The following is a 27,216-nucleotide window of genomic DNA, read 5'->3' as shown; positions in this document are numbered from 1 at the left end:
ATGTTGACCTGATACATGAAAAGGATCTAGATGCAAGACAGGATCTAACCTGCAACTGTTAAAACTATTCAGAAATATCCAAGTTCCAGGTTCAATGAGACTATTGCAAAAAAAATGCCAAGAATTAAATAGGCTTGCATGCTTACCTTTGCTCTGGGTCCTAATTCCTTCTCAGCTATTGAAGGAAAACTTGCTTATGTAGTGGTGATTACAGCTCTTGGAACAATCTGCTTTAAACAGAAATCACCATATAATATTAATTATAGGCTTGTTCCTGCCACCTCATAATCGAAGCCCTGGGAGAATCTATATTGGGAAATGCACATCTTATATTTAAAAGGTATTTAATTTCAATATTAACATGATTATGTTTCAGGGAAGGCCTTTGCTTAATATTTCCTATTAACATCTTACACAATCTAATTTCAAAGCCTCCCCCTCCTTTTCTGTGTTATTTGCCCTCAGTTATTTTCTATCAAACTTATTCATGGCCTGCACACCTATTTGGCACTGTACCCACTATTAAAAAAAAAAAAAAAAACCAAAAACCAAAAACAAACCAGAAAACATTCACAGGGCTAATTATTTACCTAAATAAGATGATTCTCTTTTTCAGAAAAGATATGAGGCTGAGGGTTTTTTTTGTTTGTTTGTTTGTTTTCCCCTGGAAAGTATTTATGTTGAGAATTGCTAGATTTTTAATAAGATATTTCAAAATGGAACATTTCCTTTTGAACTGCTATTTCATTGCATTCAAATTAGTGTCATTTTTGTTTTGCCACATTTCAGGAAAAAATTAGGTTTAAAAAACTGAATTACCTGGAGCAGAGCCACTGTTTCCTAGAATAGAGGAAATATTTTCTAAGATGGAAAGGCAAAAAGGCACTTTCTTGGAGAGGACAGATTCTTTTCTAGTGGGACTACAAGGTAAATTTTTTTTAGTATTTCTTAATAATCAGATATTCCAATAAGCTTAGTTGTAGAAGCAGTGACACGGGGTTTTTTCTTACACATGGGACAGAACTGCTGAATCAGTGTTTCCCAGTGAAACTCTGCATGACAGGCACTGCCAGGTTCTCTGTTTTGGGCACATATATCTGGGCCCTACATACAACCGCTCTGATGTGGGATCTACGTGTCTACCTGTTTTGATTTCTCTCTCAGTGAATATCCTCCAGGAAAAATCTTCTTCTTTGACTCACTTTGAGAAGCCTGAAATTTCGTTTCAGATTTGGTGGAGCATCATTCCAAGAGTGTGCCCCCTTTTTTTCCAACTGAAACAGCTTTACAGGGAAGGAAAGTGCTACTGTCTTATTCTGGTCCACTATTACTTAGACAGTAGTGCAGGTCCATCATCTTCATGGCAGTGATTTTTAGTGTACAGTTACACAAGTAATGACTAAGATGTAGCTAGAGTGTGAACTTTCAGCACAGCAGCTGCATCCTGAGCACTGCCTGCGATGCATGCAGAAAAAATGTGAAGCAACTAAACTCTCCATAAAAGAGGGATGAGATACCTTGTGTGTGTAGTAAGATAAGTACACGTCAGTGTGCAGATACTGTAGAGGAGTGATACACTGTGGATTTATGTCCTCGCTACTTCTCTGTGAGCCCATGCTCTGAGTCTGCACCAATGAAGCACTGGGTATTCCTGGCTAAAAGAGAATATTCCTGAGTTCATAACAAATTAAATATTCCAAATGCAAAATGACCAATAATAAAATCTGATAGTATTTTTTAAATCATCACAATGAGGAAAATATAGTGATTCAAAGGATATAAACATTGATTTTTGAAACATTTTTTATCTGGATAATAGACTCCAAAGTCTTTTCTCTGGTTGTATTTCAGCTTGCCCTGAGAGCGAGAAGCAATCTTGCTGCTAGTATCAAAATCCTGCTGCAGCGGGAAGGTGCTTGATGCATGTGAAGATGTGATTATCCATAGGAAGGAGAGATCCTATAGCTGTGGTCATGCTGGCGTGGTGTGCTGACTCAACAAAACGTCCCCTGCGAATTTGACAGCTGTGTGGTTTGCAGTTTCAGAAATCCAAGCATCTTTCTGGGTATTAGTCTGGAGGCTGTGGACAAGAAAGAAGCTGCAGAGCGGTGGATGAGGGATTAGCAAGTGCGCAGAGGTCACGGTATTAAACAATATGTAAACTTCACAATTTAGGTCCTGCTCCAGTAAACAGGGTTAGGAGTTGACCAGAGCTATTTTTCTCAATCTATGGCTGTCCTAGAATCAGTGTAGTAAATAATATTTGGTAGCTGACAGCAAGATCCCATGATCAGAAATTTGTTTTGTAAATACCTGTATGTCAGAGGTGGGTTACAAAAGAGCTCATAACCTAAAAGCAGCAGGCAGGCAGAGGTTGTGAGCATGGGCAGATGAAATCCAGGTCAGCCGTTCTACTCTGCTGAGGTTTGGGGAGAGGAAAATAGGTCTAATGGGCTGTCTTTCTCTGCTCACCCCTCCCTATGAATCTGTGCTTGATTATTTTAAGGTGCAGGCAGGCCAGCTTTGTGTATTTAGCTGAAGAAGTTTAAGGAGTTATTGTTTGCTACAGCTTTTAGCTGCCGGCTGCTGTGACTGCTGCTGAAAAGAGAATGTGGGATTGCTCCCAGTGCACTTCAGGGCAAATTAGTGGTGGTTTAAGCAAAGCCAACTGGGAGCTTAAATTCCGGCTGTTTCTGCTGAGATGCTGCACTTACTGTCACAGAGAAGGGACCTTTGGTGCAGAGGGCTCGGGCATGTCATCATGGCACTGCCCTTTAATACAAGAACAGGTAAAATGAAGTGGCTTTACACTTTGCCATTGCTGAAGGTTGCCAGGTGTGGGGAGCTCTGATTCATGATTCAAGTCAAATTTATCTGCGTCTGACAGGACAAACACACCCTGCCCAAGCTAGTCCCCCTCAGGTCCCTTCGTAGTTAATACAGAAAGAGCTGATCTTTTGGGGGCCTTTACTTCGGGATAAGATGAAACACATCGCTGATGTTTCAACATCTGGCCAGTGATTATGAAGGGAATCCAGCCAGCCGCATCCTAGCTGGATTGCAGGCGTCTCTGACGAGTCCCTCCTTTCCCCCTGTCCCCAGTGCGCTGCTGGGCACCTTGGTGAGTCTGAGTGCCGAAACGTGGGCCCGCAGGAGGGCAAATGCAAAACCTTCTGAAAGCTTTTCCTTCTCCAACCAATTTATTGTAGCCTGCATCCCTTCGCTGACCGAGCTGGATTAAGTCTCCATGACGGGAAGTCAGGAATGTAGATTTATTCAGACTTGTTAAAACGGTGGCACACGTCCCAAGGAAGACAAATAGCCTTTTGTGAGATAATTTGCTAACACTGTTCCACCCTAACATGTATCTGTCCTGTTATCGCATGACTAATATGGACATAACCCTGCGCACTTTTATCTGACATGCATACGTATGTCAGCCTGATTTGCGTCTCACTTGGTTGGGTGAAGAAGCCAATGGACTTGTGCCCAAACAAAACTTGTTGAACTGAGATCAAAATCTAGTGTGTGTTTTTAATTCGCTGCTCATGCCCTTTTCCAATAAGTGGCTTTAGTTCATAGGAACATTTGCAGACAGGCTGTTTTTCATCCGGTCGTTTCTTTAAATATATGAAGAAGAATTCACAGAATAAAAGTATTTGTCATTCACTATCAACGTTACAGTAATTTCTGTTAGTCAAATCATTCTTTTGATTAAAAGGATGGTGGGGATCTGATCAGGAAAAAAACCTACCCTCTGAGTAATCCTACACAATGAGTAATGAATAGTGGATAAATCTTGTTCTTTTATAGCATTTTAATGAATGCTATAGAATTCTATAGCATTTTAATGACTAACCTGATGTAAATGATAATCTGATGTAAATAATATTATTACTCTCCCTGCAGATAGGGAAACTGAGGCACGGGGCAAGTCAATGTCTCTGGATGAGAAGTCCTGGATCCCAGTTCAGCAAAACTTCTGCTAAGCGCAAACAGAAGGCAAAGAGACCTTCCCATTTCAATACTAACACAGCATTCAGGAGATTTAATTCTAGCTGTGCCTCTGCCGCAGATTTCCTGTGTACATTTGTGCATTTACCTTCTTTCAGCGAACAGTAGGCAGTAACGTTGCCTTTACAAACCACCTGCTTGGGTTGTGAGAGCTTCGGGCCAGGAATGATTCTTTCTCAGGCACTTGAACAGTGTTTGCTATAAATGGGACCTACTCTTGCCTCTGCTGTCTGTGTCAATGGTCAGGCAGAAGGTTTCCAAATAAATTTTGGGTTGAAATTTAATTTTTTTGATTCCTTCAGAACATCTGACTTTCACAAAATCAGCCCCCTTGGAAGCTGAACACTTTTGCTTTCCAGCCCAGACCTGAAAACTTTTGATTGTGAACTTTTGGACAGAGAGGTCCACTTTCTTTCCATACAAGCAGCACATATTATGACCTCTTTACAGTGAAATCCAGCCCGAAAAAAGCATTAATTAAAATCCCAACCAATGGATAAACAACCAGTTCCACCTACATCCTAGACACAATTTCCAAAAGAACCTACCTCCTTTTCTTCGAAGCAAAACAAATCTAGAGACCCCCACAAATATTTATAAGTATTCATGTCTCACTGAGAGGTATTTGAGTTGGTTGGCATTGCTTTGCTGTTTATCCGTGTGATGAGGACAGGCAGGTTCGTGCCGGTGTTGCAATACCACCCTTCAGAGGATGCTGGCTTTCCTTTTACACTGGGCTGACTCTACTCTTACAGGATAGTTTCTCTGTATTTGCCTTGTTGGAGCTGATAGCACAGATCTGTGCAGGAATCAGCTCCGTCTTTTGGCTTGTACAGGTGAAACTGTACAAACAAGTCTCTTTTTTTCCAATTAATAAATAAATAAAAAACTCTAAAACCATTAAGGTACTACAAAAGAAAGCCGGAGATACATGATTAGAAAGTGGATCCTTGACCAAAGTGATGCAGCAGCTACTCAAAAGCAGTGATTTCTTCTGAGTATTTTAAAAAAGGTAAATCCATTGTCTTTTTATGAAGTTGGGTAGGGAATAAGTCTAAATTAAACACATAGGCTTAGGAACTACTCTCCTGCAGAGACCCATGAGTCTCTGCTTTCCCCTGGCAAAGCTGAAGTTAGCCTAAAATTCCTCCACCCTGCCATCTTCTTCCCCTATCACAAAATGCTTTAATCAAAATAGAAGCTTTGAATGCAATTATATGAAGTTGTAACTATTTCTAGCAGAAGAAAAAAAAAAACACATTCAATTGTATTGTACTATAATATTTTTATTTTTGTTTCAAAATAACTTTAAAATGCATTTATTTGACACAATAATTGTTTTGAAGAAAAAAAAAATTAAAACTGAAATTAAATGCTTTGATTGACCTGAATCTGTTATCATTATTTCATTTTAGTTCCTGGAAAATTCTGAGAGAAAAACTGCTTTGTTGTGATTCAGAACAAGGACTAATTTCCGAATGCTGGAATTCCCCTGAGAGTGGAAACTGCGAGCACAGACCAGCTCTAATCACAGCTTTCCCGCTTACTGCCTCTGCAACCGGTATTGCAGTGGAAGTGGTAGAAACTACACGGCAATTCAATGCAGAATCACTCTCGCCTTGTTACACAGTTTCCTCTTTCACAGCGATCTCAGCTTTTTCAAAGCACTTACGTCAAAGTCCTTCCCATTTTCATTGCTGTGTGCCTCCGCAGTCTGCAATCCCCAGTGAGTATGTAGTCCCTCTACTTTTTAACAGTGACACTGCTGATATTTTAGTGGGGAGGGATAGGTGCGCTACAAAATAAAAAATTTTTAAAGCCACAGGCATTTTTTCAGTCTTGGCTGTATAATGCCTTTCCTTAGCATTGCAATTATTTTCTTCCTATGAGGACACCTTTTAACACTAAAAAAAGTATTTTAAACCCCTTTTTTATATCTGCTTGTGCTCCAGTTGAAAGAAAAAGGAAATAAAAATCTGTCATTTTAATATCTAGTATATTTTAAGATCTAGTATGGCTCAGGTAGATTTTCCCTAGAATAGAAAACTTGATGCTCACTCAGCAGTACAAATCAAAAGCAACCTTTCTGGTGGTCATTAGACCTCATTCACCCAACCCTAAACAGTTGTAAAGCAATAGTAAGTAAAAAAAAAAATAAAATCAGTGGCATTATGATTTTAAGAAGAACTAGTCCTGCTGAGTCTGCATTACTGCATAATTTGGCAGCAGTGACTGCTCTGCCCGCGGATGAAGACATTTGTTAAGGCTGAGCCTGAGCAGAAGTGCTCATTTTTGGCATAACATAAATCAGACAACGAGTCCTTCCAAACACCATTCACACTTTCCAGTTACACTGCACTATAAGGTGACATGGAAGTTTTCACCATTCATGATAAATCATTCCAGGAAGACAATAAGAGGGCTGGGATAGAGGGAGCAGGGGAGGAAAACGCCAATTAATATCTGAATTACTGTGAAATAAGTACTTTTAGCAGGTTGGCTTTGGTGTAGTGAATAGACTCCGGTGCTGAGAAGTGGATTTAATTGCAATGCATGGATTAAGGTAGACACGGAGAACAGATTTGCTCTATGTAGAGTAACTTTGGTTAGTTTATTTCTGGTGCATTTTCATTTTAGCTTACTTTTTGGCTTTCCCACATGCATATATATACACAGATATACATATACCTAAACTTATATACACACACATATTACATAGATATTTTTCCTTGATGTTCCTAGAAACTAAGAAGTGCACAATGTTGCCTGGAGAATTTCAGAGCACCTGGGACCCAACTTTACAGTCTAACCCAGCTGGGTTATTGTAAATTAACCGATTTCTGGTTATTAGCTGTCTATTTTTGTCACCATGTAAAAGTCCTAAGATTCCAACTAACTGGAAAGTAAGTTCACTTCACTTATTTTTAGATGTCTACATCCCACCTAATCTTCCTGAGATCCCTTGGTCGTCAAGAGATATGATTAATACAGCCTAGTCTGCATGTTTATTTTATAATAAGGTGAACTTTGCCCTAAAAGTAACCGTTCTCCTCCACCAACCACCAAGGAAATGTAATTCAGATGCAAATTATAGCTACCGCTGGGTATGTGGAACATAGATATGTTCTCAGTACTTCCCATCTGGTTCCCATTTAGCTGCAATAGCTGAAGCCACACCATGACCAGTTGTCCCTCAAGCCCCTTAGCCGATGATTAGCTCCCTGAGGTAGCAGAAAAAAAATGAGGATTAGATCTTTGGATGCCACAACCCTGTAGCCCTATCTGGGAAGTGAAACCACACTGACTTGAGGCTATGACACAGCAGAATAAACAGGCAACCTGGCTGTCTCTGTAAAAGACAATATCTGACAGACAGGTGAGGCAGAGGAGAGGGAGCGATGACAAAGGCAATGTCATCAGTCTTATCGAAATCCAAAAAACTGTGAGTCATAACCTCATTTAGGAAGTAAAACTGTTCTCGATGTGATCTAGAGTAACTTTTGGTTTGCTGCAAGCTATACTGGGAAGGCACTATCATTTCCAGCTAGCTGAAGAATCAGATAGGTGGAAAGTCATCTTAGACCACCTATCATCTGATCAGTTGTCATGTTCTACTCCCAGCCTGATGCAACCAGTAAAACACAAGAAAATCAGCAGCGAAGAGTGCTTAGTCCAATTATGAATTATGTACTTGAACATGATCTTGAAGAGCAGGATGGGAACTCCATCTTAGGGAAGAATAGGTGGAGGGAAGAAGCCTGTAGGTATATTTGGTTATGATATTTTGCAAAAGGCACATGCCTCAAAGCTGCCGGCAGTGTTAATTCTGCTTTGATAAGTGCTTAGTGATGCAGTAGCTAGGGTATGACCATATGCAACTTCAACTCTGACAACACAACTTTGTGTGGGAAATTCCCCTTTTTGTGTGTGTGTTTTCAAGGGAAAACAAAGGCTAAATTAATCTCTGGGAGGATTATTGTCCTTTGACAGAATTTCTGAAGCCCTCTGAAGCAAAGGTCTTTCCCTGTAGGTCTTTCCACATCTGACTGTGGAGTGAGTGGGAGTTATAGCCCTGTGCTATAGGAAGTAGTTGAAGGAACTTCAGGAGAAGAGGCAGCAACTTTTAACCGCACTAAACCCATAAACAAATACAATACGGTAATCTGGGAAATCTGATTAAGGAGCTGGCTACACTCCTTATCCCCATCACACTTTGTAAGGTCTGATCCTCTATTATCTCATCTCTCATTTAAAGCCATCTACCTGATTCATCCAGTCCACCACTGTGTGACTGTGACCACCCTGAAGTCATACCAAGAGCGCAGTTGAATTACACCAGGTCATCACAGTGTCTCACTGGAGCCTCTTGTCCAAGACAAAGCACTAAATGGAGATCAAGATACATCAAAACCTATTTAAGCTTAGGTTTTCATGGTTTTTTTGCATATGCACACAATATATGTATTATTTAATACATATGCATATAATTTACATACATATATTATGTCAATGAAAATATATATGTATTTTTATATATAAACATAAATATGCATGAGCACATTACTGCATGACAGTCTGGTTACATGTGTATGTAGACATAGAGATATGTGTGAATATATACGTACACATATTTATGTTTGGGCACATACAGGTACAGCATATATGTACCTGCCTCTCGAATTATGGCCATAGGTTCATGCAGTAGTGTCTGCTTGTCCGTGGTTATACTAACTGACAAACACAGGAGCGCTTGAAAATCTTGACCTGCTAACGGGCCTGTGAAACACAAACACACATAAAGAAACACAGACAGACAGATTTACATTTTACAGTGTATGATAGCGCCTAAACACTTCCACACATACACGCACGTGTCTTTGCGAAGCAAAATATTAATGATATTTATGTACTTGCTCTTATCACTTTTGTTTGCCAGAAAGCCTTCCTTGAAAGGCAAGATTATTAATTTTGGGGGTGGGGGTGGGGGGTGTTTCTAGTGACAAAGCAGCAGCAGAAGCTGTGAGATTTAAGCAAATGTAAAAAAGTGTCATCTAACAGTCCATCAAACAGCTCTTGTCACACAGATAAACCTTTTATCTCCCTCTCCCAGATTCTAATCGAGGGTACAGTTTGCATGTTTCTTGTGTCACTACAGCAACCAATTCAGCTGGGATTTCCTGTGCCCTGGGAAATAAATTCATTTTGACCCAAATGAGCATTTCAGAGTCTTGTTTTATCTTTTCACATTAACATGTTGGTTATTATTTGTTAGACAAGACAGCAAGAGTGCATTTTCTCACCAAAGGGATGGGTTGCAAAGAAGACTGTATCTGTTTATTTGGAGAGTTTTGTACGCAGAAGAAAACTGAAACACTTTCTGGGAAAAGTGGTTGCAAGACAAAGTTTTCATTGTGGTTAAAAGACCGTTTGAAACACTCTGAAATCTGAGGCCTAAAGAGTAAAACTCCAATGTTTTTATTACTTAAAAATTCAGTTTATAGTTTCCAGAATCTTTTCTGTTATCCAAATATGGTCATGACAGTCTGAAAGAAATTTTGAAGTTTCAAATTCTGTCATATTCTTACAATATTTGCATTGTGTATCAAATTGTGTATTTCAGTTTAGCTGTGCACAACCAGTCATGTTTCCTGGTTTTGCACTCATAATTAATTGCTCACATTGAAGATAGAAACCAAGTGACAAACATATCATTGTCTCAAGTTAAGGCTTAACTCTGAAAATATAAAAATGAAACCTTTATGTCTTGTTTTTATTGTATTTTATGATTCTTGATGACGGGTTCAATAGTCTTGGTTTCTGAAATTGTTTACATCAGCTTTCATTCAGCTGATTCTAATTTCTAGCTTGCATGTTGTTGGCAAGTAGTTTAAAAAAAGATGACCTTGGGCTATGTCTATACTTGTAAACTGAATAAGGCTAGGGAACAAGGCTTGAGCTGGGTCCTGGCTGATTTTCACCCAGACAACTACCTCCGCCTTGGGCCATTTCACTTGCTTGTGGGAGGCCAATAAATAAAATTCCACATTTAATATTTTTAGCATTTCTTATTTTTAGCATTTCTTATTTTTAGCATTTCTTATTTTCTCTTGAGTGTATGAATGCTTGGGCATGCGCCGTTGAGCAAAACAAGCACAAAGCTGTGGAAGAGAATGAGAGGTTGGGCATCACCTGCTCGGCGATGTCCCCAGCGCAGGCATCGAGCGCTGATCTGGTTGTCCTCGCCTCTGCTCATACGCGTGGGAGAAACGGGAACTTTTCGGCATGTGATTCTTGTGATGTGTTTTCACGTTTACTCTCAGATGAGATGATGCCTGGTGACACATCTCCCTCCTCCAACTCAGGAAGGTTAAGGGAGCCCAGGCTGGATGGTTATGGAGCTGCAGCTTGTTACCTTTCCTTACCACAAGAGGGGATTTCCCTTCTCTCCTCTCCAACTGATTGAAGAGGTTTTTTAGGAATTTTCTTTTCCTTAAGCATTGTTCTTATTAAAAATAGTTCACCACCTTAGGCCATAAAAGAAATTCTCTTCTGATCAGGCCTCCTGCCTCAAGCAACTAAATAAATAGCATCCGTTTGATGTAGCAAATGTGAAAGCTGCGTGTTTACTTCTTCACTTTGAAAAAAATATATAATAACAGCTACTTTTTTTTTTCCCAAGGTTCATGTTGTTGTAAAATAAACAGATGTTTGGGGGGGGGAGAAATGTATACATTATAAATGTTTAAAATACCCCCAGCCACCCTGATTAACAAGCATAACAAAGGTTGATAAGGAAACAGAAGACATCAGAAGTCACTGGCTTTGTTTTTGTTTTGTATTTTCTACTGTAAAATGTTTGGCATTGCCAAAAAAATAAAACCTGCTTTGAAAACCAGACATCTGTTTTCAGAGCCTTTGAGACTGCAAGCGTGAAATGTAGGAAACATATAAGAAAAGACCCTAGCAAAGAGTCCCATCCCCCCCTCCGAACATAAAAAGCCATAAGAAAATCAAATCAAAATAAATATGAGAAACCATTTTATGAACCAAGGTTCCTCTCTAAAGCAAACGTTTTTTGTGGAATATATGTGGCCCTCAGTTTTCAAACCTGAGCTCACTCCTAGCAGTTCACAGAGACCTTCTCAAGGGACTCCCAGCTCAGCACCTCTTTGAATAGCTGCACAAAGTAGATATTTAAGTCTGCTCTGGTGTAATGGAGTTCCTACGTCACTGACCTACCTAAACATTGTGTAGTGGGGGATTAAGTGGAGTGATTAAGATTGCTCACCTTATTTGCCCTCTTGTTCTCTCACACTCTGAGGAAGTAGAAGTGAAAAGCCAGGGCTGAGCATCCGAGTGCAGACTCCTATTGTTCCCAACCTCATCCAGCATAACAAATCCATTAGAAATTCATATCTGGGCCCCAGATGGGTCTGTAGCTGGTGGGATTGATGTAGCTCCACTGATGATCATAGATACCGGTTACCTGTTGAAAGGAAAGCCAGTTACGGCCATGCCACCCATTTAATTTCTTTGGGTAGTGTTCACAAGTGTTGAGATTACTCTGAGGGACCTTTGAGGACCTGGTGTAAAACCCCACTGGAGTCCCCAGGCCTCGGCTGACTTTGCATGGAGAGCCAAGGCTGTTTCACACCCCTGTGACCAGTTATTGGCATTCTTGTCACGCATGCATTCACTCAGTCTTTTCCTAAGTTACTGTTTTAATATATACAGACTTGAATTGTTAGATTCCTTTCCTTGGAATTAATTTTTTGCTTGATTTTCCTCCCTTGAGTAGACCCAACTCATGCGTGCATTTGCTAACATGCAACTTCGCAGACTTTAAACACATGGACAATCCCTTTTTATTCTACAGAATAGGTATACAGGTAAGGAGAGCTGTACATGTTTTCAGGACAGGGCCACAGTTCAGTTTTTTCTGGCAGCCTTATTATTTCCTTAATTCATTACACAGTTTAACTGTGTAATAAATATTTTACCAGCTTCTATATTTCACATGGCACATCAGTTCAGAGATATGGCCAGTTTTAGTTTTAATATTTAATGTAAAATTATCTAGTTATTCTTATTGAGCAGTTTTACTGCTCTTGAAGATTCAGGCTTGACTGAACAAAAGTGGAATTTGCCACACTGCAAAGTCCATGCTATTACAAAGCAGCAGAATTAGCTTTTCCAAGAAAGAGTGGCATTAAAGCTCGAAGTGGAAAAGTTGACTACACTCTGACTGTATATTTGATACATTTAACAAGAAGACGCTATGCATTTAATAAGCAAGTTCTTCCTGCGTTTGAAGACCACCACCTCAGTTTGCTGTTGTTTCTGTCCTTTCAGACCTCAATGGGCTGCTATATTTTTCCACTTCACTTGACAAAAAAAATCAAAGAAGTTTAGATATGTAAAATGATATTATGTGAACTCCCCTTAACTAAGTTGCTTGGACAGGCAATGGAGATGGGTGGGTTTGAGGCCAGCAGAGGAATGTTTTATCTACCTAAGACCCTAAACTTAGGTGTTAACCTCAAGTTAGGGAGCACTTCCCTCTGGTTTCCTCCAAAGGTGCTTCTCTCCACTGAGTAGTCCTCTTGGCCATTATCTGAGGAAGTTTGGTTTGCTACACACCTAACGTACAGACACAATTTAGTAGTAGCATTTAGACTGGATCCTACATATTGCGTATCAAAGAAGTTTTGTGACATCAAAGTCACCCCTATCTACTAAAGCATGGTGCCTTTTTCCTTCAAACAGATAACTTTCCAGGTGTGTTGCATGTTTTATTGATGTTTATTTGTTTAATGTGGAAATGTACAGCAATTACAAGCACGAGGTTCATTTCAGATAGGTCACTAAATAGATCTCTACTAATAAGAAGGTGAAAACATCCAGCAGATTAAACCTGGTCTGCAGACAAGTTCCTACATAATTCTTCATTTATTAGTAAAATGTGAGCAAATCATGCTGCAGCTGCAAATACTTCCCTTGTAAAACATGATTTTTAGCAATTTTTAACATATTTGGTAAGCGAGGCATCTCAGAAGGAACATTGACCCCCTACTCTCTCCTGCTGTCCGTGTTCACCATTTATCAATTGCACAACGACGGGTTTTGAATGCTCTGTGCTTTCCATTCACTGACAAGAAGACAGGAACATGCAGACATAGAATTTATTTTTTTAGACCACAAGACCAGAATAATTAAAGGAAAAACAGAAGTTGCTGGAGAGAAGGTCAGTGAGGATGTGGGGACAGAAAATCCTTAAGGTTAGACTTATCCCACTTCCTTGTACAAACAGAAGGAACATAAATCTGGCAGCTGCCTCCCAGAGGAGCTTGGAGGAAGCATGATACAGTCTGTGGGTCAGCCAGGAGCATAGATGATACCTCTGCTGAACTGTATGGGTTTAGATGATATTAAAATGCATAGCTCCTGGAAAAGCTACTGCTTCACCCTTACAGGAACTAGCGAGACCTGGGGTTCAGATTCTGTATCTATGTAACTTGTTCGCATAGTCTGATGATGATTTGCACCCGTAAAAATCTGGCACAATTTTGTCTTCATCAGTTGATGCCCAGTAATATTAGGCTATGAGTTTATGCTCTACTGAAAGTTTCCCTGTTGTGTTTACCCCCCCTTACCTTAATTGATAGAAAGTTTATATTACCTGTCCATATAAAAACATAAGCTATATTTATAAAATAAAAGCTGGGATATTTTTACTTAAAAAGATGCCTATCTTTACAAATTGGAAATACACATATACATGTGTAATGCTGCATATTTCAGATTTGCTAAAAATGTAACTTCCACATGCATGATTAATTGTTTTCAAGTGGAAATCTACCTCTAGTAAGTAGTTTAGGGTTAGAAAACTGGGTTTCAAAGGAATTTGGTATGCCTTCTTCACCTTTGAGATTCAAACACTGGAGCCAGGATTGAAAACCAAGGTATTTCAGGTGTCTGCATTTAAAAGACTTTGTTTATGTTAAGGCTTAGGTCACCTTAGCAGGTATGTTTTAATGAAAACATTACCTCTCTCTGACCTTTGGGATTTGAAGGTGAAAATGCAGTCACTGGAAAAAGGAATCTTAATTGTCATGGATGAAATCTTCAGCATTAAAGACATTGTTTCTCATCCTTGTGAGTGACTTAGTATGACAATAAAGTTTGCTCACTTTACAGAAGAGGGGACAGGGTGGCTTCTGATGACTTGTCTTCCCTAGAAAACACTATTCCAGAGCATTAACAAAATTAAGGAATGGCTTAAAAACATTTCAGGACAGACCCTTAAAATGGCCAGGCTAAATTTTTCACTATATAACTGAACCTCAACTGCGCTGCTCAAATATGAATAGAATTTGTGCTGCTATCTGTGTTTTACAGGACACCACTTAGTTATTGGTGATTTATTTTAGTCCCTGTTGCTCAAGGAAGAATATCCAGTCTTTGCAACAAAATAAGGTAAAGTCACATAGAAATAACACACTTTCTGTAAGCATAGTAATTTACAAATTATGTCAGACATCTGGGACAGAGGTTCTTTATGTCAAATATTAAATCTATTTAGCAGTTTATTCGTAACATATTTGCAACTTCAAAAAGAAAGGAAGAAAGGAAAGAGAGCAGGGTTTTTCCTACATTTTTTGCATTAATGAAACTGACAGCCCTTGTGCATTTTCAAGAAGTCAATTGAAGTAAATGACTTTTTACAACCCTTATTAACTTCAGTTGTCACTGGGATGTCATCAACAAGATATTCATTGCATTACCAACTGGATCTTTTAAGTACAATAACATCAAAATTGCTGAAATCCAAAACTTTATTTTTTCTTGCAAGGGACGGGGAGGGTGGAAAGGATCTGTCGGTTCCCTAAATTCAGGTCAAGGCAAAGTAGGAGGAAAAAAAAATCTAATGTTTCAAAATCATCATTTTACACTAGTTTAAAAACCTGAGTGATGAGCGAAATACATCATATTTCCACTCAAGCCGCCTGAACAGAAAGATGGGTTTGTGAGCCTTTCTCATGTTACTTATCTAAACCAAAATCCAAAACAAAACAGGGCTCAGCAACATATATCTCCTGGTGTTTGAGGGACCACTGTTGTGGGAGGTGAGCAAACAGACTGCATTTCTGAACCCAAGCTCACGCTGTCCAGGCATTTCCCAACTTGGAGAGGAGCCAGTCTTAAGCTGGAAGTGACACAGACCCATTAGTGCTGTTGAAGAGCATACCATGGACACCGGGGATACGTCTGCACCACCAAACTTGCAGCTCCCCTGAGCAAAGCTCTGGGATAGCTCACTCCAAGGACTGCTCTCTGTAAACAGCATGGGTAAGATCACACCAGCTTTGGATGCCTCCTTTCCAACATAATTCCAGCAGGTCTTCAACCCGCTGACATCACCACACGTCCTCACGCCCTGACACCATGGCAATTTCCTTGGGTGGCTACGACACCCTCTCCTTCTTTTTGGTAGGCTGTGTCCTGACATTATTTTGAGCAGTGTCAGTTCAAAATCTTCACGGATGCAAAAACCATTGCACCTGTGGACTACCAAGTTTCCTGATGGGACTCAAAGGCGATGTGGGCCATGTGCAGTCTAGCATGGATGTGCGTAGTCCATCTGGGAGAAGAATAGTCTGAGCAGTACGGACAAAGCCCTTGCTGTAACGTTCAGCCTAGGACAGGGATGGCTGTGTGGAGTGGGTGACCTTTGCGTTGTAGATGCTGCCAGTGACGGGGTCAATGGCTGTGTCTCTCCTACACCAGTCCCATGTTGCTGCTCCCGTGTGCAAGGCTGCTTTTCTCTGAGGATGTGGTCTTGAGGAGATAGATGTTGTTTTGGAACATGGGTGCTGTCCAAGTAAAGGATTAAGCTGTTTGCCACAACTCCCACATATGAAGACTGTCTGAGTCTGGAATACTTTCCAGTCTCCCCCTCTTCTGTATTTCAAATAGACTTCTTTATAATTCCACCAGAACAGAGGAATGGTAGGAAGCACTTACTACAGGGCTAGTTTGAAGGAAAGACTGTGATAGGAAGAGGGATGGAGTCAGGCAATGAGGCCTGCTCCTAATGGGTACAGAGGGTGAAGGGGCAAGACGAGATTAGAAAAGCAAGGAATCCCCCGATACAGGGGATGCAGCAGGTTGGGCTGCAAATAATTGTGCACTTGCAGCCATGGCTGCGTCCCACTCCCAAGTCCCTGTGCATGTGAAGGTCATTTTTCCTGCCTGCAGACTCTCTGTGTAGTTCCTGTTCTGCTCCCCCTGAGACCAGCTTTTTGGGTCTTTCTGCTTCATTTTCTTGATCTGGAAAATGAACTCATTCTGGGTCCTGAATGAATGCCTGCTTCTGCCATTATAGCTTTGACACCAGGAACAGGCAAGGTTCTTGCATGGTTTGAGTCAGAGAAAGCAAGAATCGGACATTACACCTAGGAGGTGAGTTGAAAGGAGGTGAAAAGGTAAGGGAACAGCTCGGACAGGGTTAAGATGTGACTGCAACATGTTTAGCTTGAAAGTAGCTTCCTCGGGCATTGCTGACAGCAAGGATTTTAACAGAGTTATACCATTGCTCCTCCGGTAGGCTTTGCAATTTGGGCTTTTCTCTGCACTCTCCTGCATGCACTACCCAAACAAGCTAGCTGGAATTAGCTCAGAGGTATCCACACATGGTGTAGTCACACCTTGTCCTGCCCTAAGTCACAAGAATGGAAAATATCTACAGCTTCTTCCTGGAATGAGAAAAATAGCCTTTCCCAGTTCATTAAGGTCAGCACACCGCTGGAAGCTTGAAGAGGCAGGAAGTTTTAACTTTGAAACTTCTTTATACAAGGGGAAAGAGTTCCTTGTGCTTGGCTTGAGAACAACAAAAGTCTTTGCTTTAATAACATTCTAATAATATGTAGTATTATATACATTTGGCTAGTAAAATGCACCACAAATTGCTTTCGTGTAACATTTGAGACAAACATTATAAGGAAGTCCAGTGCTTGGCCAAATATACAATTAGCTGCCACCCTGAAGCAGGATTTGAGATCAGTGTATTACCTCTTTGGGATTAAAGAGGTGGCAGTAAAAAATAGGAAGCTGTAATTAAAAAGAAAAAGACCTAAAGATTTAAGAGTATTTGTGGTGAAACTCCTCACACATGACACAAATTAGTGTGCTGCCTGGACATAAAGAAGCAGGGAGGTGAAAAGAGCAAAGAATTTGAGCTTGTCTTAAATCCGGCTGGATCCACCAGGCAAAATTGCGTGACCACGTGAAGTCGTAAGGTGGTAGCCCAGGCAGAACTGCCCCCTTCAAGTAATTTCCATGACAGTGAATTCATAACTGCACCCATTCTCTTGGTTGCCTTTCAAGTCAATTGTAATACTCCTGGAAGCTTCAGTGGCATTCGACATTGGTTTTCATTTGAATCCACCAGCAATTTTGCCATCAAACTTGGTGTAAACAAGATCAGGATCTAAATCACTGGGGTAGGTTTCCAGGCAATATAAATTACCTTCATTACAAGATAGGGCTGTAGCAATTCCACTTTCAAGCTGCAACAATTTGCACCATGGAGTTATGACAACTCTGCCTTAGGGGCAGGATAAATTGCCCCATATTGCAATGGCATTTTTTTATCTGTGTAAGATCTGCCCCTTGTTTTAGAAACTCAGGTAGAGCTTGCAATCATTTGCGTTAAACACTTCTTTCCATTCGATTGAAGCCAGCTGGGCTTTTGTCACTCACATCAGCAAGGATAAAATTCAGCTTTTAATCAAATAATGGGAGAAAAACACCTATATGGAGCCGTGTGTTTCAAAAGAGAAAAAAATGTCAAGCCTATAGCATCAGCTTTGAAAAATGATCTGCCCCTTATTTGCTGGTGGTGTGGTTACAGATAGGAAGAGGGCAAAATTTAAAGTTATTATAAACATTAAATTCTTATCTCTGGCCTGTCCCTTTTATTACCTCTCTAAAAATGTGGATAAAATAATAATAATTAAAAAAACACCTTCCGAGAAATAGATTCTGAAAAAAAAAAAGAAAAACCAAAACACTCATCTGCCAAAGAAGACTTATGCTTACATGAGGTGAATGTTGATGTCAGACAAATTTCACTGAAGAGGAGATTTACAAACATGATGTAACTCTGACAAGCTGGGCTTTGTATCTTGGCAAAGGAAAGTTTAAGAAAATACCCATGTACAGAGGCGCGTACACAGACAAACACGCATATATATTGTATGTTGGGTTTAAAGGTTTATTGCTCCAGAAAACTTATTGAAAGAGATTATGTGTCTCATCTTGTTTCTGTTTAAAAATTGAGCACTTATATGTATTTTTTATTAGCTTGTTTTAGGATTACCTTAATCCTGCCCAAAATTTTTTACCACTTCCCCATAGTGCAATTTGCAATGGTAATCTCTCAATGAAGGGTAATGTTAGAATAACTGTAAATATCTTTCTAACAAAACCCAAACAATAAAAACAAAAACTGCAGCTTAAGGGAGCTTTGGTGTGCCGAAAGCCAAGCTCAGTTAAGCAAACCCTGCAATGGATAACATTCCACATGGTATCATTGAATCATGGGAAGTTGCAAAGTGTGAGATAAACCCAAAGACAATTCTGTTTGCTGGGAAAATCCTGCCCTTATTTCATTTTCATGTGGTCTCATGGGTATAACTGAGGATGATTTGAATCCTTATGTGGTTTTCCACATAGATGTAGTCGTTTATCTTAAAGATGAAAATAACCTATATTATTTTTTATTTTATTTGGAGAAGATTTTTGAAATTATTTTAGTATGGTCCTTATTTCATAAGCCTGGTGAAGTCTACTGAGTCTGTGTGTAGATCAGGCAATGGATACAGATATGGATACGGACACTCCATGTGTCCAAGTCCCCTCCTGTCCTGATCAGAGATAGGTAGGGATGTGTTACACCCCCCTATTTAATCCATGTATACAGATTTCCTTCACATGGAAACTATGGGGATGAAGACATCTGTGTCTACTTGGGACTTGTGTCCAGCATCACATCACAAGCTAAAGCATCCCCAGGCCTTCTAGATTAGACATAGCTTGGATGTCTTGCAGAGACATACTGCCACTTAAAATACGGTTAAAATCAATCCATTTAGTAAATAAATGACAGAGTAACTTCACCTCTTTGGAATTGAAAGCCTGATAATGAGAAGTGAGTTAACTCTAAATTGTCCAGTTCAAGAGCGAGTAAATTCCACTTACCTGCCTGTACGCTGAATTCAAGGAAAGGTGTTTTGCCATTGAATCCAATAGCTGTTGGGTCACGACATCTTGACAGTAAGCATCAAGCCATGAACAAATAAAAGCTTAGGCATGCTTGTTGAATTTAAGTGCATGTGTAATTTTGCATGATGAATTGCCTTGGGGTGCCTATTGCTGAGCTAACAGCTACTTGGAAAAACAGTGGGGAGAGCAACGGTAGGGTGGGTAGAACAGCGTAGGGAAAATGCATCTTTCCTTATGGACTCTTCTGTTTGCTTTTCATTCCAGATCAGTATTTAAGTTCTAGCTTAGACTTTCATCTTAAGAAAATTATCATCTTACACTCTTGGGATCTCAGTATCTCCAGCTGCAAAATGGAGAAAGCAAATATACACACGGTGACTTCAGTGAGCGTAATGGATGCTTACAAAGTGGTCCAGGTGTCTCAGAGTGGAAGGCAACCTCCATGAAAAAGATGTAAGACCCAAATCTCCCCTTCTAAGGGCGAACTGAAGGACGTACATCTTGACAAAAGTCCAGTTCCTAATTCTGAAACCACTATCTTAGTTGGCTTGGAAGTTTCCATGGGGACTAAATGTGGGAGTGAGGATACATCTAAAAACATCTCTGTTTCCATCGCAGCCTAGACTTGAGGGGAAGACTGGCCTGTGAAACTGAGAAGCCTCACACCAAAGGCAGTGGAAAGCTAAGCAGAGGGCTGAGACTTGAGCCAAAGGTCTTTTAAAGGGAATAGGATAGTCTGGTTTGATATTATGGATCTTTGAGACAACTGATCTGCATTACAATGAATACACAACTCTACCTCTCTCCCTCCCTTCTTCACATATCCCTTCTTCAGCTACACTTTATAAATCAGTTGTTACTGTTTTACTACAGGCCTGAGTCTCCACAAATACCACACGCTCAGTACACAGCATAAATCATTTGGCCATCCAGGTGCTGCCATACAGCCAACACAAAATTATCCATCACAATTTTCTCAACAGTGGAATAAAATCTTCCTGAAAGGGAAGAATTAAAAATAGACTTGGCCAGAGAAGAGGATGAGAGATGAAGGAGGGGAAAAAAAAAAAAAAGGTGGGCTCATTAATCTGTTCTAATAATAAATCCTTATCACTTATGCATTTCAGTTACTCCTTCAGCCTCCACGTTCTATATTTAAATACATCTGCTTCACACGTGCTTTGCCAATTAACTGGTGATATTAACTGTTCAGCACTATCTATTAACGCATGGCACTGCCGAACAGCATGAGAGACAAGCTTGACCAGGAGAGATAGTCATTCATGAGGCACACATTTCTCTCTATAACTCAGAAGTAGGAAGATAGGAAAGTGGCACAGCAATTGACCTAGGTTGTACATCAAGGCTAAATAGACACAGAGTAAATTACAGACAAGTGAGACAAGCTACTAACTGTTCCTTTAGCAGCCCATAATGTCAGTAATTCTATTACGATGATTGCTAGTTATGCAATGCAGTTGCCATGTAAATTTTTCTTTTTTTTTTTTTTTCTGTCTCTCTGTCTTTCTGCATTGTAAAATTTGTAGCCCAGTGATGGAATAGGTACATACAGGGGCCAGAAAGGGTCATTGTGACCATCTTGCAAGAGACACTTGCAAACCACATAAGCATGGATCCTCCCTGAACAGATTCCTGCTTTAACTAGAGAACAGCATCAAAACAGTTTATCTGGTCTATCATGCCATAGAAAAAGATACTGTAATATTGTAATGGTTTTAATCTCTTGCAATGTGATAATGTAAAGGTTTTTCAGACTGAACTGCATAGCGTTGAACTAGTGCTAGAATAGCAGCTGTGCTTAAACATCTGAATTAAGCACTAGATCTCCATTAATTATAATGAGAGTTTGGACACCTAGATCATCTAAATCACCTACATGGAGATGTCTTAAACTGTGAGCAGTAGCCCACCCTTTCCATTGCCTAATCCCAACTGAAATGACTTGGGATGTCCTGCTTGTCTTTTCATTGCTTCTCCAGAAAGGTGTGGGTGTCCCCTGGATTTTTTATCATTTCTACTAGTTTTGTGTAGATGTTTCAGATGCCCTATAACATTTCAGTCAGAAAGCACCTAAACTGCGTCCCCACAATTACAATGGGAGAAGACTACTCATCGTATTTCCAAGTTAAAACTAAGGTCAGCTATGGAGAAATAAGTTGTTGCAATGGACAGAAGCATAGAACAAGAAGGAGAAAAGAAATTAGATTTCTTGCCAACCCATCACTTATTCCCTACATGTTAATGGTTAGGTGGATTCACCTCAGTTTACTCATCTAACAACTCTAACTTCATCTAGAGGACAGTGGTGAGAAAATGGATGTGTAATTTAATTTTTGTGATGCTTTTGTGACGGAAGGTTTGCTGTCTCTGCTTGGAGAGCATGGGAGAGGTGCATTTTGGATCAGACTCTGGATTAAGACTCTACAGATCACAGCTGCGTTCCTGCTCCGCTGCCAGTTTCCTGAATGACCTTGGCAAGTCACTAAGGGTGGGATTCATCTTCCTTATTTTATAGCCATCCATAGGTAGTCATCTCAGCCACGCAGGTCACTGAACAGATGCCTATGACAAGAGGGCAGAATCAGTCTCTGGAAGTACCTCTCTCTCTCACGGATCTCTAAAAGAATTCTGACAGCATAGGTGAGATTGAATGACTATTTAGGCAATTAAAGGAAATAAAGTGATGATACGCCCTTTCCCCTTTCTTTGTCTTTCATTTGTTTGCTTATCTTGTGACACATGGGGAGGTAAAGACCTAGATGCCATGTGCAAAGTCAGAGCTGAAGGGCATTGCTATCATAGCAAGTACACAATATGGCCGTGCCCTGTTCATCTGGGCTTCTTTTCTCCCATTTCTCAGGGCATAGCTGACAACAACTAAGGAAATGCTGAGCTACAGCTAGAGACAGGCAAGTAACTGCTATTTCCCCAAAAAGGGGTAATTCTGTGGGAGGTTTAGCCTTTTGAAAGAAAAATGCCATTGAGATAGCCATAAACATCTCTCTTCCAGTACTGATCAGTGCTAATTCGATGCTAACTCTCTTCAAATCATAAAACATTATGCTCGACACAGTTACAATGCATACTCAAACCCATGTTTTCATTTAGTTATTTTTTAGGGCCCAAAAAGGTCAAAGCCCAAAACGAGGAAAAAACAGTGACAAAAACATTATTCAAACTATCAAATGGAAGGAAAATTGGGTTCAATTCCATGGTGAATTTTAAACTAGGAACAAATTTCTGTTATTTTGTAAGTTTTCACAGTGTAATTATTGACAGACTCTAAAGCTACACAAAGTTGCTTGGAGGATTTGGCAAATAAGAACCAGGCTCATTCTAGTTGTTTGAATTACTGGCATGTGGTGAAGAAATAGAAATAGTCAACTTCCAAGAAGAATAGTTCATATCTTCTGATGATATCAAAAAGCCTGTTTACAAATAGATGGATCAAGGTTGCCTAAACACAGGTGCCTGGAGAAGCTAAGAGATCTCCATGACATGATGTAGGATTTGTGGGAGACCTGTACTACTCCTGCAGTTGCAGCAGCCGGTGATAGTGCAATATCTCATATATCAGCCTGAAATGCCTGTGTTTAGGTAAATGAATCCTACTCAGTATGTCAAAAACAAAAGCAGCAATTATTTGGAATTAAAACCTATTCTACATATTCAGCTGGCGTAAGCATTGTGCAATGGGTGAAGGCAAATGGTTGCATCTAGTAATGCAGCATTAGAGAAGGGTATTTCTACTACCTATCTTTATATAGCTACACTAGAAAGCTTAACACCACGAACAGTCTGTATAGACAAGAGAAAAAGGGCATGATTCAAAGGAGAGGTCTGTTGCATGCTTGAAATGATGCTCTGAAGAATCCTTTCTTTCCTTGTTGGCTACAAAGGGGCACAAGCAGACTCTTTACATCAAATAGGCTCTGAGCTAGGTGGCTGTGGTCAGACTGCAAATACTGGCCCTTCTTTGGTCTGGAAAACTGACTCTTTACAGCATCAACTTCTTCACAGATGCTTACAGACCTGCATAAGAAAGAAGGTCCTAGATGTTTTGAAATCCTAATCCTAAATTTGACACTGCTCCTCCTGTATTGTGGGAAACTCACATAAGCACCTCTTGTTGATTTGTAAGAAGAGACAACTGTCCCTAGCTACCTTCCCTGTCAAGTTCTGGAAGGGATTAGGGATACGGTAACTTAAAAACCCTTTGAAGTATAACCAAAAAATGTCATAAAAGGGTTAAGGCATATTGTTAATGAAAATGGTCATGGAACATGTTGTGAGAAAAGCTACTAAGTCTTAAATCATACCAATACACTTTATAGAACACACTATGTGAGCTGTGCAGACCTGAGTGAAGCAAGCCCCCATGCATGGTCTCTACTTACATGTGTACACAGCAATGGCTGCAGGAAGCTAATACATACAGAAATGTCAGCCCACAGTGTCCTGCAGGAGCAAAAGCACACCACGTTAGAGGAAATTCAAGGCACATCTGTCCAGTTGACATGGCAGACATCTGACTTACATCTCTGAATGTAGGCAAGGATGCTTGCAGCTCCAAAACATCAATAGGAGCCCTCAGGATCTAAATCCTTCTGCAAGCATTTGCAGTTGGAAAAATGGGAGATCAGCTGGGAACGTGAAGGATGGATCCAGCAGGAGAGGTGGTTTTACCTGATTTCCAGACATTCTGGATGTTAGGGGTATACCCCAGATAGAAGTATTGCTATGTCTGTTTGGGGAAAACACGTGCAGACTGCTTCAGATGAAGTTTGTGACAGAGACTAGTACAGAAAAAACACTGCTGTTTGGTACCTTCAGAGATTGCAGAAGCTATAAAAGTGACAAGTGTTTGAGATAAAGTGAGAAATTTATGGCAAAAATGAGATCAGAACCATAGACCCCTAAAAGAGAGAAAAGTGTCTACATCTTTTAACATGCACATTATTAAGTTTTGAAATGGCTTTCCTTTATGTTTTAAGTAAGAGTTAGCTGGACTTTACTTTCAGACAATTTGGTTTCCTATTCTCTCTAGGAAAGTACTCAGTACTAAACCTAGTCTGAAGCCCATGGAGATGGAAGGACCACATGTGATATATTAGACACACAGTAGGCCCCTACTGCCCATTTCCCCCTCATCAGCACCTCCAGGCTGTGTTTAGGGATGAAGGTAGAAGCTGATTGACCAGATCTGTCATGAAGTACCTGGGACTGAAGACTTGTGGGAACCCATGCTGCTGTGTTGGAGATGAGGCTGAGTAATCCAATGAAACCTAGACCAGTTGGGACATGTTATGTCCCACATGTTATGTGACCTGATAAATTGATATGACCCTACCATTCCAGCTAAAGCATGGAGTTTCATGCTTTTGACGAGAAGAAAGGTAAAAGGTCTCCAACAAGCTCTGGATCTATCCTGCTGGGATGTGAGAGGCGCCGTCTTCTTCTCCGTTGTTCACTGGGGGAGCTGTGAAGGCAAATTTGAGCATTGTGTAGGATGGAGTCCAAATCTGTTTGTAATCACCCGTTTCCACTCAGTTTGCTTTGAAATTCTGCCTGAATTAAAACCTATTAAATCTTAACTCCTTCTTTAACACATTTTATTTGAAAACCTTTGCCAACCTTTTATTCCTAGAAATGATTTGTTAACTCTGTTCTTCATAAAAGTGTAATTCATTATTACTGGGGATAACACCAATGTATAATCCCTTTGTGATCCTTCTTATGGGGACTGTGGGAATGATAATTAAGTCACTTTGCAGCAAGCACACCTGTGAAGCAGGTAAACATTTATTAGCTCATTTTAAAAAATTAATTAAAAATATGTTTGTTGTGTTCTGTACACCTTTTCTTTTCCTTGAAGGCACAGAGAGATGAAGCAACCGCGACCCATATTATGAAATTAGAATGCAATTATTGCTTTAAGTAAAACAAAGCCCAGCCTCACACAAAAGGTGTGGAAACTCAAATTGCTAAATGATCCGATCATAGTCACACTTGGTAATCAGCTCCAGTGCTTTTTTGGCAGCGGCCTGTTATGAATTATGATGGGAAAATTAAAAGACATGTCTTGTCCCATGCCGTTGCCATGTAAATGTGTGCTTCATGTGGAGATATAAACACTGGAAAGATCTTGAGTTACGCTGCCTGTGAGTAATTGCCATCTCTATAAGCAGGCTGTTTGGAGTTGTAAGAAATGGGAAAATTACACCTTTTGTTCAAGATTTGACAATGTGGAAGAGCTCTGCCAGACCTGTCTTGTTTAATCATGTTAGCTCAGCAGCTAAACGAACAGCTTCTTTTAAAGGGAACTCAGAGTTCCTGTGGGAGGTTGTAATTTAGTGCGAGATCACTCCTAAGCCATTTGCTCCGTTATGCTCTTAGCGTGAAGAACCTTGAAGGCATTCCATGCTGCATCGTTTTGAGGAGAAAGAAGTCTTCAAGTCATCGTGTTTCTGTGAAACCCACATGTGCCTTTTCGTATAGTTGGAATATTAGCCCCATTACAGTTATCTTTTGTGTCAGGGGTTGTATATGCTCCCACAGAAGATCATCCACGGACTAAGGAAATGCAAGGAAATATTGTCATCTCCATGGGACACTTGGGGGTGTAAGACACGGAGACATCAGTGCCCTAATGGTCATACACAGCAGGTCCATGGCAGAGACCTAAGGCAAACCAAAGCAGGCTGCAGATGATGGCTCAGTGGGTATTTACCGTGAACCCTGCCAGGTTGCAGACACGTCTTCTCTGCCACCTCCAGCCTTCTGCATATCCCTCCCTCGGGTGTGCCAACAAACACCTCTGTGTCAGCACATCCAGGTGAAGCGGTTGGTCTAATGTGTGCAATGAGAATGAAAATAGGGTCAAAGAGTTCCAATCTGGATCTGACAACAAGCACTGGGCAATTAAAATGTAATATATATATATGTATTTATGTATATATAAATTTAAAAAGAGGTCCTGTCTTCTCTAAGGTAGCTGTAGACAATTTTGTTCATTCACCTCCATCCGCATAGTCTGGTTTTCAGACTGACCCAGATACTGCTCAAGATTATGGTTTTCAGGAATAATTGTGTGTAAGAGAAAAGGCACACACTGCCTGACGTTTAGTCAAAATTTTCTCCCCAATCCTACCACTTCATTACAGCCCTTGGCAAAAGTCATAATCAAGGAGGATGGAGGGCAGGATTCGGGCATGGCTGGTACTATTCACTATCTTTGCTTCCTATAGAAACAGGGAAAGAGAAAGAAAAAGGAAAAGTATGAAACTTGCTACCTCTTGTACCACTCTACATGAAGAGACATCCCCTCAGAGAAGAAAGCTGCTGAAGGTTTCTTGAGTAGCTAAAGAAGGATGCCTGACTTGCCACATAGCCAGGCCAGAACACATTCTCTAAGTCCAGTCTGAAGGTAAGCATACCCTTCAGGGGAAAAATATTCAGTCTTTATTTTTAAGTGTCCAGCAATAGGGAAAAAACTTTTTTGAAAGCATCAGTTTGCTGTTCCGATTGTTAACTGGGTTCATGATTAAAACCTACTTCTTTTCCATCTGAATTTTCCTGTCTCCTGTTTTTGTTCATTTGCTATTTTTAAGACTGCTGGCCTAAGAAAACTGTCATCAACTGTATCTTTGTCATGTAGGTGTATGCAAGCTGAGATCAAATCACTGCTCAGCCTTCTCTTTGATAGAAATACAGATCGAGTTCACTGCGTCTTTCATGCCAATGCAAGTACACTTTTCAATATTTCATCATTCCCCTGACTGACCAAGGTGTGAACAAAGGGCTCATGCCTGAACGGAAAAATCATACCCATAAAGGATACACACCCATACATTAAAAACCTTTTAGCCCATGATGCACCCTAGACACTCAAAAGCA

General features: G+C 40.2%; 1 long non-coding RNA gene across 1 annotated transcript; it reads left to right on the top strand.

Annotated features, from left to right (window-relative positions):
* Positions 1 to 788: 788 nt before the first annotated feature.
* On the top strand, positions 789 to 5,217 carry LOC115341724. The gene is made up of 3 exons (XR_003923498.1): positions 789 to 927; positions 1,852 to 2,137; positions 3,910 to 5,217. It is a non-coding gene; the product is annotated as an uncharacterized LOC115341724 (long non-coding RNA).
* Positions 5,218 to 27,216: the final 21,999 nt, after the last annotated feature.

The sequence above is a fragment of the Aquila chrysaetos genome, chromosome 5 (assembly GCF_900496995.4).
Source record: "Aquila chrysaetos chrysaetos chromosome 5, bAquChr1.4, whole genome shotgun sequence".
Classification (NCBI taxonomy): Eukaryota; Metazoa; Chordata; class Aves; order Accipitriformes; family Accipitridae; genus Aquila; species Aquila chrysaetos.
The sequence above is the reverse complement of the archived record's forward strand: the minus strand, read 5'-3'. Positions and strand labels throughout refer to the sequence as shown.